The sequence below is a fragment of the Lipotes vexillifer genome, unplaced genomic scaffold (assembly GCF_000442215.2).
Source record: "Lipotes vexillifer unplaced genomic scaffold, Lipotes_vexillifer_v1.1 scaffold400, whole genome shotgun sequence".
NCBI classification, from domain to species: domain Eukaryota; kingdom Metazoa; phylum Chordata; class Mammalia; order Artiodactyla; family Lipotidae; genus Lipotes; species Lipotes vexillifer.
This window is the reverse complement of record NW_006786594.1, coordinates 483969-498640: the sequence shown is the minus strand read 5'-3', so window position 1 is coordinate 498640 and position 14672 is coordinate 483969.

The following is a 14672-nucleotide window of genomic DNA, read 5'->3' as shown; positions in this document are numbered from 1 at the left end:
TAGAGCGCAGGCTCAGTAGTTGTGGCGCACGGGCTTAGTTGCTCCGCGGCATGTGGGATCTTCCTGGACCAGGGCTCGAACCCGTGTCCTCTGCATTGGCAGGCGATTCTTAACCACTGCGCCACCAGGGAAGCCCGAGCCAGTCATTCTTATAACCCACCAGGCACATCAACCAGCCATGAACTAGACTGATTTAATAGATATAAACTTATAGCCTGTTTCACAGTGTGCAGGATGAGAACTAAAGAGCCCTAAATGGCTTTCATGCAGGAAGAGGGTAGAGTGTAGTGGCCGAGAGGGAAGCTTCATAGGTGAGAGCCAAGTGTTAAAAGCAGCTGCTTGTGACATTTCCGTCAGCAGTCCTCCCTCCTTCATTGTGTATGAGATACACATCAGATGTTCTGGTTTATGATTTCAGCTTCAGAGGACATACCCTTTGAGATCTAAGCTCATGTATCTCTCCCTGGCATGGTTCCTGTTCATTAACTGAACACTAAGCCCATCTGAGACTGATAACTAAACGCTGAGAATACTGGAACCCCTTTCTCCTACCTTCAAGGAGGTCTGGGATCTTGTGGAGTGGTTAAGTCTTAGGCCCAGGTGCCTAGTTGCTGTACTTGCTAGAAAGGGACAAAGCACAGGCTACCAAAAAGATTCTGTCCAGATGCCAGAACCATGTCAGACACAAGGTCACATACAGCTGCTGTCTTCTGTTTGTATCAACCAGAGGACAGTGTATTGTTTCCTTTGGAAGACACAGTAGAGACTAACTCATGGAGGTCCCAGGTAAGCCCCACTTTATCTGTTAGGTAGACCATACCTATGGAGGGCAAGTCTTTGCCTTTTCATATTGTGTACACCTCTCCAGGTAAATAAAGTAGAAAAAAATCTATTATTTACAAGGGAGATAACAGAGGAAAGCCCTTACAGGCTTTTGCATCTTTGATTCAAGAGCACGGATCCTGATTTGACTGAGATGTCAGCAAATGAAATGATAAGTTTGCATACCACCTAAGAATCTCCAAAAATTTTAAAGTTCCTGATATTCTGATCATTTAAAAATATATTAATTTAGAGATTTCCATTAAGTATTATTGGTGTTGAAAACTGTTACTTGCTTCCAAAAATGTTGGGTCAGATAATCGCTCGGATTACTTCCCCAAATTATCTCATGCAACTATGAAAACCATTGTAAAGTAAACGCCAAAGGGTTTTCTTTATAAAGAACAAAAATTACAAAATGTTGACAATAATCCGTTCTGATCTAAATGACAGCAGTCTCCAAGGCTGCTTGCTTTATCGTTAGGAAGCCACATTTAAATGAGTTTTGTGTCAGAAATCTTTTCATAACCAGATATTAGACCCAATTTGAGGTGACTTGAAAGATGGATTTGCTTTGAAAGGAGGGTGTTAAAGTGAGTAGTGAGGTGATATCAGGGCTTCTTAGTCCATGTTATTACCTCTTATAATCAGTCTGTGGCCTCGAGGAAGGTAGCTGGGTGAAAAGGGAGGATGCGAGAGATATTTAAATCAGCATCATGAAGTTGTATTTATAGGTGCTGTTTCAAATAGGCTACTCTGAAGATAACTACAGTGTATGGGTATTTTTTTTGGGTGGGAGAGGCAAGTGCCAATTCAAAAACAGGAAGAAAAGCTACGTTACTATGTTATTTAAGATATAGTAAAATCCTAAAATTTTTCCATCTCTTTTCTCAGACTTAAAAGAACACAGTTGCCAACTATTACATTATACAATAAGTAGAAAGGAAGAAAGATGAGATAGATTCTAGGAATTAGAAAATCCAATTATTGTTTGGATTCTAAACACTATCTCTGTGCCCTTGGGTAAGTTTAGACTGTATTTTTTCATCTATAAAATAAAGGGAGTTGGATTAATTATTTCTAACTCATCCCCCAGTTTGAATAGTCTATGGTTTCATCTGACAGGCAAACTTCCCCCTTTGTCATCCTTGTTGTGGTATATGGAATGCTCAGTCTTTTCCAGTTTAAAAAAAAAAAAAAATCACTTACCACAGGTGCTTAAAACAAAATAGCTCTCATATAAAGTGTATTCCTTTTTTTTTCAGGTAGTCATGGCAAAACTTAAAAATTATAAAAAATATCCAATAAAGATATAAAGAAAATAAATACCACCCTATAATCCCACCACTGAGTAACATTCTTAACATTTTGAGTTATAATCTTCTAATGTTACTTTTGTGCTCATACTTTACTTAAAAAATAAAATCGTGATGGATTTGTACTTAGTGTTTTGAAAGCTTCATTCTTTAATAATACATCATAAATATTCCCCATATTTTTCTAAAGTATGATTGTTTTTCACGGCTACATTTAGAAAAACCAGTTTTTTAGGAAAATATTTATTTATTTTGGCTGTGGCAGGTCTTAGCTGTGGCACGTGGGCTCCTAGTTGTGGCGTGCAAGATCTAGTTCCTTGACCAGGCATCGAACCCAGGGCTCCTGCATTGGGAGCATGGAGCTTAACCACTGGCCCACCAGGGAAGTCCCGAGAAAAACCACAGTCTAACTCACCTATTATCATTAAACATCTAGGTTATGTATAGTCTTTATTATAAATAACACTGCACTGAAAAAACTTGTACAAGAATATATGATTATTTCCCAAGGATAAATTCTCATAACTAGAATTACTCCTACTAGCCATGTATGAGAGTGCTGGTTTCCAGATCCCCTTGAGAGTTATAAAACTGGTTTTATAATTTAAATACATCTTTGCCAATATGTCTTGTGAAAAACTCTTACATAATTTATTTACTTTTTAATACAGCAGGTTTTTATTAGTTATCTGTTTTATACATATTAGTGTATATATGTCAATCCCAATCTCCCAGTTCATCCCACCCCCACCCCCACTTTCCCCCCTTGGTCTGGACTTTATAATTCAGAGAAATCCCTGTCGATATCCATATCTGATTATTATTGAATACTTTTCTGTATTTTGCTTTGGTCATTTGCATTTCTTTCTTTGGTTAAATGTCTATTCCCATTCTTTTGCCCATTTTCCCACTTGCTCACCACTTTTCTTTTTGAGATATCCTCAAATGCCTCACTTTTTTCGATGGGGTAGAGTTTAGAAGGTGCCCTGCAGATTCAGGGAGATTCAGGTTTTTAAATTTTATTCCTTTTTTATTAAAGTGTAGTTGATTTACAATGCTGTGTTAGTTTCAGGTGTACAGCAAAGTGATTCAGTTATATCCACAAGTAAGTCCCCTACATATGAATGAGCTCCGTTCTGAGAGCACGCGTATAAGTCCAATTTGTTCATAAGTCCAACAAAGTTAACCTAGGTACCCAACTAATAGGTTTATATTACGTTTAGCACAAATAATACATAAAAAATAAACACAAAAAATAAATAAAATGTTTTTAATCTTACAGTACAGTATCTTGAAAAGTACAGTAGTACCAGCTACATCACTGCTGCTTTTAAGCTTGCTTCCAAACATCCTGGGCTTGAAATAAAGATACTGTACTCCTGTACTCTATATGGTACTGTACAGTAAAGTACACAAAAGCACAACTACTTGTAGAGGATGAACATGTGACAATGTACACCAGACACATGAACCAACTTATGTGATTGGACATGGGAACGTATGTTCGCATTTTTGAAAGTTCGCAACTTGAAGGTTCGTACGTATGGGACTTACTGTATGTACACTTTTTCAGATTCTTTTCCATTATAGGTTATTACAAGATACTGAATATAGTTTATAAAGTTATATAAAGTTTATAGTTTACTAAGCTATACAGCATCTTTCATTGCGGTGCACAGGCTCTTCGTTGCGGTGCGCAAGCTTCTCTCTAGTTGTGGTGCACAGGCTTAGTTGCCCTGTGGCATGTGGGATCTTAGTTCCCCGACCAGGGATCAAATCCATGTCCCCTGCATTGGAAGGTGGATTCTTAACTACTGGACCACAAAGGAAGTCCCAATAATGAAATATTTTTAATTTTATTTATGTTTTTGTTTTTGGCTGTGTTGGGTCTTCGTTGCTGCTCATGGGCTTTCTCTAGTTGTGGTGAGCAGGGGCTACTCTTTGTTGTGGTGTGCAGGCTCTCCTTGTGGTGGCTTCTCTTGTTGCGGAGCATGGACTCTGGGCACATGGGCTTCAGTAGCTGTGGCTCGCAGGCTCAGTAGTTGTGGCGCATGGGCTTAGTGGCTCCACGGCATGTGGGATCTTCCTGGACCAGGGAGAACCTGTGTCCCCTGGATTGGCAGGCAGATTTTTATCCACTGAGCCACTAGGGAAGTCCCTGAAATACTTTTAGTAAGATATTAAGACTTCATTAATTTTTTGCATTGAACATTAATAAATCTTAAACATCAGTAAGCCAATACTGGATAAACTGGAGGAACACACATTGCAGGTATTCAATTTTTAAATGTACAACTTCCTAGACTGTATCAAAGTTATGATGGCAGAAAAATTTACATTCAGATATTTGACAATTTGACTCATCAGATTATGTGGGTGGATTGGCTAGGTAAATAAAAAGGCAAAAACCTTGGAAGTGGCTACCTTCGTTAGAACTTTCTAAAAAACAAAACAAAACAAAACAAATCAAAAAGCTTTCAGTGATCCTGACAGATGTGGTGCTCTTTAGACCCCTTAGGAAAAACACTAAGCTAGAAACAATGGAAACCCACATAACCCCCTTGCTGGACTCTGACTTACTGGCTGAGCAGGTTATTGTTGATAGCTGATCATTCAAAAGAACAACTTGTAACATCATGTACAGAATCACAAAGCACATCTTCACATAGCTTATTGCCCCTTTACCGTTTTCTGAGCCTACACAGATTCTTTTCTGAGCATGTATTTATTATTATTCTCTTTCCTCTTTTTTTATTTTTGTTTTTTGTTTTTTTTGGTTGTTTCATGTGTATAACTATATTTACAATTTATTTTTTAAAAAAGGTAGAAGTTTGTGATAACTTTTTGATTCTGTAACAAACACTGTCCTATTGACTTAAGGAAATCATTTCACGGTCTTTTCTGGAGCATATTTTTACTAAAACTTTAATATTGAAATGTGCTGGTCATGATATTGAAATTAATCTAATGTACCCAAAGAGCAATAAATCTTATCCATTAGAAGCTGTTAAGTGAAAAAAGGAGAGGTACAGAATAGTATATACAGTATGCTACCATTACATATATATATATAAAATCTATGTATATACTTATATATACATAGAATATCTCTAGAAGCATATAAAAGTAACATATTAATAAAAATGCTACTGGTAATATTAGTTGACTGTGAGGCGGTGAGGTGAATGGCTGAGGAACTGGGATGTAAGATTTCTTTTTCACTGTATATTCCTTTGTATTATTAAAATTTTGTCCCATGTACAGGAATTAACAAATTTTTACAAATAATTTAATTATAAAAATCTTATTACACACCGTAAGTATTCAATAAACATGGAATGAATGAATAAATGGATTAATTAAGTACAATGAATGAATGTCTTAAACATGCACTTGGATTACTAAAGCCTTGTGGAATCCCTAAGTATAGCAGTGGTATTGCTAAAATGGATGTGCCAAAACGGTAGCAAACTTTCTGTAAACACCTTCAGAAATGGCAGAAGTGTGGTGCAGCTAGGAAAAGTGTTTTGGTTAATAACAGAACAACAACATTTTTATAATTGGTTCTAGGCTAGTGCTTTAAAAATTCCTAAGTTGGGACTTCCCTGGTGGTGCAGTGGTAAGGAATCCACCTGCCAATGCAAGGGACATGGGTTCAAGTCCTGGTCCAGGAAGATCCCACAAGCCAAAGAGCAACTAAGCCTGTGTACCACAACTACTGAGCCTGCACTCTAGAGCCCATGAGCCACAACTGGTGAGCCCACGCGCCACAACTGGTGAGCCCACGCGCCACAACTACTGAAGTCCACACGTGGTAGAGCCCATGCTCCACAACAAGAGAAGGCACTGCAATGAGAGGCCCGCGCAACACAATGAAGAGTAGCTCCCGCTCACCACAGCCAGAGAAAGTCTGTGAGCAGCAACAAAGACCCAACACAGCCAAAAATAAATAAATAAATTAAATAATTCCTAAGTAAACAAAGCCAGATTATCTTCCATCCCCTAAATCTACGGAAGAATTACTAATTGGCAAAAACACCTCTTGTTTTTGTCAGCTGTCAGGTCCCAGGACTTCCCTGGTGGTCTGGGGGGTAAGACTCAGCACTCCCAATGCAAGGGGCCTGGGTTCAATCCCTGGTCAGGGAACTAGATCCTGCATGCATGCCACAACTAAGAGTTCACATGCTGCAACTAAAGATCCCGCATGCTGCAATGAAGATCCTGCGTGCCACAACTAAGACTTGGCACAGCCAAAATAAATAAATGTTTTTTTTAAAAAAAATGGTCAAAGCTTGTCTAATGGCAGTTTTATCAAACTTCTTCTCACTGCTAAACAGTGAAATTTCATAATTGCATAAAACTAAATGTCTTAAGAAGAGAAACAAAGTCTGAATTGGAAGAAAAAACTAGTTATTTTGTTCGATTCTAAATTGAACCAATCCATTACTCTTTATTACAAGGGATAAGGAACTTTCACATATATATATATGGTATATATTTGCTGACCTGGCCAATATTTTTCTGAAAAATTATGAAAGGTAGAGGAAGCAAACTTCAAATCAACATTTTTACTGCATCTTTTACTTCAGTGAAGGTAATCAAGGATTTATACCAAGAGCAAAGTTACTTGAGGCTTTGTTTGCTGCTTTCTATGCTAAGATAAGCAAACCAACTACCAGCTGTGTCCTCAGGTCAAGTCTTGAGGGCAAGCATGGACCTAAAAAGTGATAGTTTATTGGAGTCAAAATAATAAAGAGACGACACTGGAATTCTAGTTATTCTTGTTGGGGAGGTGAAGGCTGAATTGTGGAATTTACTGCAGCACAGATTTTTAAAGCGTTTTGCCAGAAAAATAAAAGACAATCAGATAAAAGTGGCTTTACTTTTAAGCAACTCTACATAAAATGCTTACAACAGTACCTGGCACAGAGGCTGTGCTATATAAATGTTAGTTGTTATTTACCAACATTATTATGCTGACACCACTTTGAAATAATCAACTAAGTTGTATTAGCATATACGTAGGTTTATATAAAGCAATCTGTATGATACCAGAAGAAACAGTCCCGGTTTGTAAGAAGTTTATAGCGACACATTGGGAAGGAGAAAAGACAGAAAGTTAAATTGTTAAAGAAAAAAATATTTAAGTTTCTTTGAGGTAATGTCCTTTGCTAGTTCAGCTGGAGTCCTGCATCAAAGGTTGAGAGAAGTTCATAGCCTATTCTTTTTTTTTTTTTTTAACGTTTTTATCGGAGTATAATTGCTTTACAATGGTGTGTTAGTTTCTGCTTTATAACAAAGGGAATCAGTTATACATATACATATATCCCCATATCTCTTCCCTCTTGCGTCTCTCTCCCTCCCACCTTCCCTACCCCACCCTTCTAGCTGGTCACAAAGCACCGAGCTGATCTCCCTGTGCTATGCGACTGCTTCCCACTAGCTATCTATGTTACATTTGGTAGTGTATTTATGTCCATATATACACTACCACTCTCTCACTTTGTCCCAGCTTACCCTTCCCCCTCCCTGTGTCCTCAAGTCCATTCTCTAGTAGGTCTGCATCTTTATTCCCATCTTGCCCCTAGGTTCTAAGAACCATTTTTTTCTTTTTTTAGATTCCATATATATGTGTTAGCATAAGGTATTTGTTTTTCTATTTCTGACTTACTTCACTCTGTACGACAGACTCTAGGTCCATCCACCTCACTACAAATAACTCAACTTCGTTTCTTTTTATGGCTGAGTAATATTCCATTGTATATATGTGCCACATCTTTATCCATTCATCTGTCGATGGACACTTAGGTTGTTTCCATGTCTTGCATAGCCTATTCTTTCTCAAACAAGTTTAAAACAGAGATCACTGATATAAACAGAAATGACACAGTAATAACTTATTGCTTTTCAACAATTTTCACATCATAAAACTTTTTCTTTTAAACTAGCACCTATCTGGTCTTTTTTTAAATATAAATTTGTTTATTTATTAATTTTTAAACTTTTGGCTGCATTGGGTCTTCATTGCTCCGCACGGGCTTTCTCTAGTTGTGGATAGTGGGGGCTACTCTTCATTGCGGTGCATGGGCTTCTCATTGTGGTGGCTTCTCTTGTTGTGGAGCACGGGCTCTAGGCACACAGGCTTCAGTACTTGTGGCGCGTGGACTCAGTAATTGTGGCTTGCAGGCTCTAGAGCACAGGCTCAGTAGTTGTGGCACATAGGCTTAGTTGCTCCACGGCATGTGGGATCTTCCTGGACCAGGACTCGAACCCATGTCCCCTGCATTGGCAGGCAGATTCTTAACCACTGTGCCACCAGGGAAGTCCCCATGTCATAAAACTTAACTGAATGAAATTCTATATGTATTTTGAATAAATAAGAATAAAAATTCCCAGGGAAGTCAGGTCCTTGAGTGGGGGCCTATAGAGTAATTTTTTATTTTCCTGATAATGATAGAATGCCAAGAGGAAGAGGCCAGGGGCTTCCCTGGTGGCGCAGTGGTTGAGAGTCTGCCTGCCGATGCAGGGGACACGGGTTTGTGCCCCGGTCCGGGAAGATCCCACATGCTGCGGAGCAGCTGGGCCTGTGAGCCATGGCCGCTAAGCCTGCGCGTCCGGAGCCTGTGCTCCGCAACGGGAGAGGCCACAACAGTGAGAGGCCCGCGTACCGCAACACAAACAAACAAACAAACAAACAAACAAAAAAAAAGAGGAAGAGGCCAGGAGGAAGGCTGCTAGAGACCTGGATACGTGGGAATGTCTTTAGGCTTCATCTATGTTTGCCTCCATTTCTGAACACCTTTTACCTTTTGATACCTTCCAGTCTAAAAGACAAAGGGAGGAGGGATAAAAGGAACTGTACTATAGCTGTATTGGATAATCAAGAGGTGGAAAATGTTCTTCAGTGAATTAAAATTATCTTGCAATCTCTTTGAAAAGAAGTAAGCAAAAATCTTTTTGAAGAGGAAGTCCCAATTTCTAGTAGAGACTGTCCTAGAAAGGTTAACTTTCCAAGTTGACAGAAGGTCATACCAAATGCTAACATAGAATTGAAATGTCCCTCCAACAAATAGATAGAAAATTCTTGGGGCATTAGGCCTTTTTAATCTACCTTAAAAACATTACCTTTCCTTCTCTCTCCCCAGCTTTCTCCCCTCATGTGAAAATAAAGGAGAAACTTAATTTTCTTTGCTGACCTGAGGAAAAGTTTTCTATATGAAAAATGCATAAATAAGATCATAAAATGTTTATATGGCTATCTAATACTCTTAAGATATTTTCTGAATTCTATGACTTTTGCATTTTTGTTAGCTGACAACACATTAGAAGTTTGGAATGCCTGAATTTTAAAGTACAAACACTGCATCCATTTTTGCTTAAAGTCCTTAAAACTTCAGGAGATCCAATAACAGCCTAGAAGAGCCCTTCCCTTGGATTGGCAAGGCTTATGAATATGTAATGTTTTAGAGACAGCGAGATATGGAATTTATTTATCAAGCCAAAGCTTTTTCCAAAATAATCATGTGCCCACAGGAATGAAATAGGAAATGAAACACACTACATTTAAGTTGGATTAGGAGGTGGCCTTCCTAAGCAATTTATTAAAGTGTAAACAGTAATTATGTAGAAAGAACCTGGTGAATAAATATGATAATTATGAAACTTATTAATTCACATTAATTAGTGGGGCAGCTAAACTGGATTACAAAGAGGTTTGAATTATATAATAGAATTACTAAAACTACTCCCTTGTTAGTCTGTCTGCTTCTCTTTCATCTCCATGTTATTCTGTATACAGCTCACCTGGCACATGGAGGAAGTGCTTTCTCTGAAGAAACAGCATGTAAAGAGCTAAGGCTCAGGGTTGGGACTATAAAACAGCCATCTATTTCCTGCCTCTTACCCTCCTCATCCCCATCCCTCCCTATGACCTCAGAGTTTTAGATGAATGAAAATCGTCCAGCATTTAGGAGCACAAGCTATGAGACCTAGGTTTAAACCTCAGCCTTTTAGTAATTATAAGCTAAAAATTACCCACTTTATGACTAAGCCTAAGAATAGCTTAATAACATACCTATAAGTTGGGGGGAATGGGATGGGATTTTCCTAGATTCTTGGTGGAAGGTCTTTGTTAAGAAGCATGGTTGCAGCAACAAGGAACTCCTCTGGTAAGTCCTGGTGTCCATACCTCACTCATCCCATTGGATTCTGTAAGTGGGCTTGGTAATCAACATAGCCTGCATTATATATTCCCATGTTATGGTTGAAGCATATTTGGGCTGTGTTTCATGCATGATGTGGTCTCACCTGGGTTGGTAAATGCAATGACTAGCAAACCAGAGGGAATACATATGAAGTTAGAAGGCTCCAAGATTAATTTATCTTTTCATTGGAAACAGGAGCAGAAAACCCATTATTTCATTATTATTGTTTTGGCCTGATGCAACGTGAAAGGCATACCTAATCTTCTATGTGGATGGTTGCTCTGATGCTTGTTGCCTGTTTGCAGTTTATGGCTTTGTGCTTCCTGTTGTTGCTGGCATGTAACTTCTCCAGATTCTGATTCCTGGTGATGTGGCTATGGCAAGCATACATGAGACAAATCAATGAGGGAGTGGTGAAAAATAAAAAAACCACATACCGCAAAAAAAAAAAAAAAAACAAAAAAAACCACAGCTGCAGTAGAACGGTATATTCTGAGCTTGGTAAGAGTTACTATGCTTCTGGTTTGGGGGCACTGAATAGACCAGGTATCCCGGAGGTAGGTATCATAGAATAAAGGATATTCTGCTACAAGATATTTCAGTTTCTTTTTTGCTACTAGATTAGAAATGATAAACAGTAAGAGGCATTATGTAGATCTAGAAGACTTAAAGAGGGCTCTCCCAAAGCAGGATAAAATTAAAGCCTTCAGTCTGAGACCATGAGTTTGAGACACTAGGGAGAAAATAACTTGTCTTTAGGCAGTTGGTTTGGAGTCTGGGGCTGGAGGCTGTCCATTGCAAATGATGAAGCAGGCCATTTCAGTTACTGTGGCCATGGTGACCAAAATGGAACCATGGGCCTGGAATGGGAGAAAACTGTGGGTGAAATTGTAAGGCATCCACAGGGTCTCAAACTTGAATCCTGATCTGCCAAAGGTCGTAATGGAAGGAGAATCTCCTCATAGAGAGGGGACTGCCAAATCTTGTTACTAAGACCTTTGTTTCGAGACTAAGCTTTTCCTTGAAGATCTTTCATAAATCACCACTGACACCATGGGGAGGACTTGGGGGCCAGGAAGGAGCACTTCTCTTTTTGCCTGCTTCTTAAATCCTTCAGCAGAGACCAATCTGGAACAGACTAGCCTGCTGCAATATTTGTTCGCCCTACTCCCCATCTGCCTACCCGTTCCTCACTTTCTAACCCCCACACAATTTCCTGTCGTTTTCCCCTTTATATTGATTAAATATAAAATGTTAGTAATTTAAAGAATTCTATTTTCTTTTGAATTATCGAATAATGTATTATGCAGAAATGTCGAGCAAACTTGTACTGTTAGTGCTACACGGGAAAGTGCTTCATTTGAAACACGTGAACTTGGATGCCTAGATGGATAGATTAAACTTGACTGAAGTTCAAGGATAAGTAGAGTGATGCATCAATAAGCAGACTAACAAAACATGAATATTTACCTTCATTTTTGGGTCTCCAGGAAAACCCCTGCCTGGTTCCTACTAGGCAGCTCTGTGGCAGAGGCCATTTCCCCAGAATGAGTGAGGAGGGCCCTCAACATTTCTTACCTCCTCTAAGTCCAAACCCTAAGAAAGTAAATCCAGAAGTGCCATCTTGCCTGTTCCATGCTGCAAGTATTCCTGTGTGAGAATTCTCTTCTTTGAATGATCGATGATGAGAACATTTACCTTATTTAGGGAAATCTTTACACCCTGCCCAGAGGGGTATGGCCTTATTCTATGACCACAAAAAATAAGGCTGTCAAGGTAAAAAACAATAGGCATGACATCTGAACTCATGATTTGTGCAAAAGGAAAGCGGGTGGAGAGAGGCTTCACTCTATTGATACACAGCTCAGAAGTGAGGCTGACAGCACTGGACCTCACCTGGGCACAGGTGTCACAGGTGCTGTATGGTGCAGGGCACTGTGGCAGATTCAGGGTTCTCAGAGGTCACCACAGATTGATTTCTGTGCTTTATCCAAGCCTCATCTTGTACACCAGTGTAGCAGTATCAAGGTCCAGTTAGAACACACAGGCCTGACTCCCCAAGCAAGTGGATACATAAAGTTAGTCATTATGATCTAAGAGGCTTCCTTCGCTGCATGCACCCCTCTTCCGAGTCACACCAGGTTTGAGGTACAGTTGTTCAAGGAGTTCCAACTGCCTGCTGCTGCTGTTGGGTAAGGGCCATAAGGTCCAAGTTCTAACGCTGAAAGATCTCACAGCGTGGAACGTGGGAGCCAGGACACCCAGAACTTCCTGGAATATAGGTGATCTTAAAACTTAGCTGTTGAAAAAGATATCCCAACATCTCCACCCCAACTTACCTGCCCAGAGGTTCACAACTACACTGATTCAGATAAGCAGGGGGTAGTTCCTTTTGAACTCTCTAGTTTCAAAGGCAGCTTCCATGGCCAACAGTTTTGTTTTATTTATTTATTTTTGGCTGCATTGGGTCTTCGTTGCTGCGCGCGGGCTTTCTCTAGCTGTGGCGAGTGGGGGCTACTCTTTGTTGTGATGCGTGGGCTTCTCATCGTGGTGGCTTCTCTTGTTGCAGAGCACGGGCTCTAGGCACACGGGCTCAGTAGTTGTGGCTTGCGGGCTCTAGAGCACAGGCTCAGTAGTCGTGGCACATGGGCTTAGTTGCTCCGTGGCATGTGGGATCTTCCCGAACCAGGGCTCGAACCCGTGTCCCCTGCATTGGCAGGTGGATTCTTAACCACTGCATCACCGGGGAAGCCCTGGCCAACAGTTTTTGTAATGACTGTTTAGCTTTACCAGGGGTAGAAGCAACCTAGAACATGGTCTTCCTAGGATGGCCTTCAAAGTCTATTGATTAGTCTCCTATGGTATTATCAGTTACAAATGACAATTTCTACTCATATTCATACTGAAAACTAAATAATGACTACTTCCTGTTAAATCCAGACAATGCTGATTATGTGACTTTGGGGCAGTTACTTAACATCTCTGTATGTTACCTCTGTAACTGTATCTGTCTGTAAAATAGGGATTATATTAGTACCTAGTCCAGAGACCTCCCTGGTGGTCCAGTGGCTAAGACTCTGCACTCCCAATGCAGGCGGCCCGGGTTTGATCCCTGGTCAGGGAACCAGATCCCCCAGGCCGCAACTAAAGATCCCACATGCCGCAACTAAAATATCCCACGTGCCACAACTAAGACCTGGCACAGCCAAATAAATATTTTTTAAAATAATTTAAAAAAATAGTACCTAGTCCATAGCACTTTTATGAGGAGTCAATGAGTAAATATGTGTAAAAAGCTTAGATCGATGCCTGGCATATACTAAATATTCCCTAAATATTAGCCATCATCAATTTATTGTTATTGTTATTCCCCCACCCTCAGCCCACCTGCCTAGAATACTAAAGACAGGAAGGGAGGGAGGGAAGAAGGAAGGAGAAAGGAAGAGACAGGAGAGAGGAAAAAAAGAAGGAAGGGGCAAGCTCAGGGTTAGCCAGGGTCAAGGAAGTAGACAGGCTAGCAAATATGTAGGACCATGCCTAAAAGGAATGCTTGCTAGCAAAGGTCCTAAACAGTGATGTAGGTTACAAACAGCATAGGCCTGGCAGAGACAAGCAGCAGGAGACAAAAGCCATATCAGACCACTGAATGGAATAAGGGTATGGGAACTGGACTACCATAATGAGAGCCTTATGCAGTTTGGCTGAAAACAAACTGAATTAGAGGATAAATAGGTCGAAAAGGAATATTCTTGTTACCTGTTCCCCATATGGACTGTTCTGAAAATTTCATTTTCCACATTCCCAATTAAATTGCTATAAATGTTAAATGGGGGGAATGTTCTTAATCTATTAAGTATTATTGTGTTTTAAAAGAATCCTTTCCTGTTATTTCCTATGTCACAGAAATGATGGAATAACTGGGGGAATGTAAATGAAGTACACAGTTGAATTCCAGAGAAAATACACGGTAATTTTATTATTCTCCTTTTCCAGATAAAGAAATTGAGTATCTTTCTCAACTTGAATAGTAACTCGTTGTTATGAACTTTCAAATTTTGCATTTGCATGTCTCATCTCATTACTAATTTCTGAAGTTATAACTCTTACCTTGAAATCTTCAGAAGTTTTGCTCACTTACTAACAAGCTTGCAAACAGCCTATCAACCTTTAAAATAGAAAAGTGTACCTAGAAAATGTTGTGATGAAGGCAAAAGCCACTAGAGAGCACCATACCTTCTCTGATTTTGAAAGACCCCATGATGAAATGCTTTTATCTTAAAGACTGCTTGAAACTGTAAGAACCTGGAGCCTAAAGATCTGGTTCTTCCGA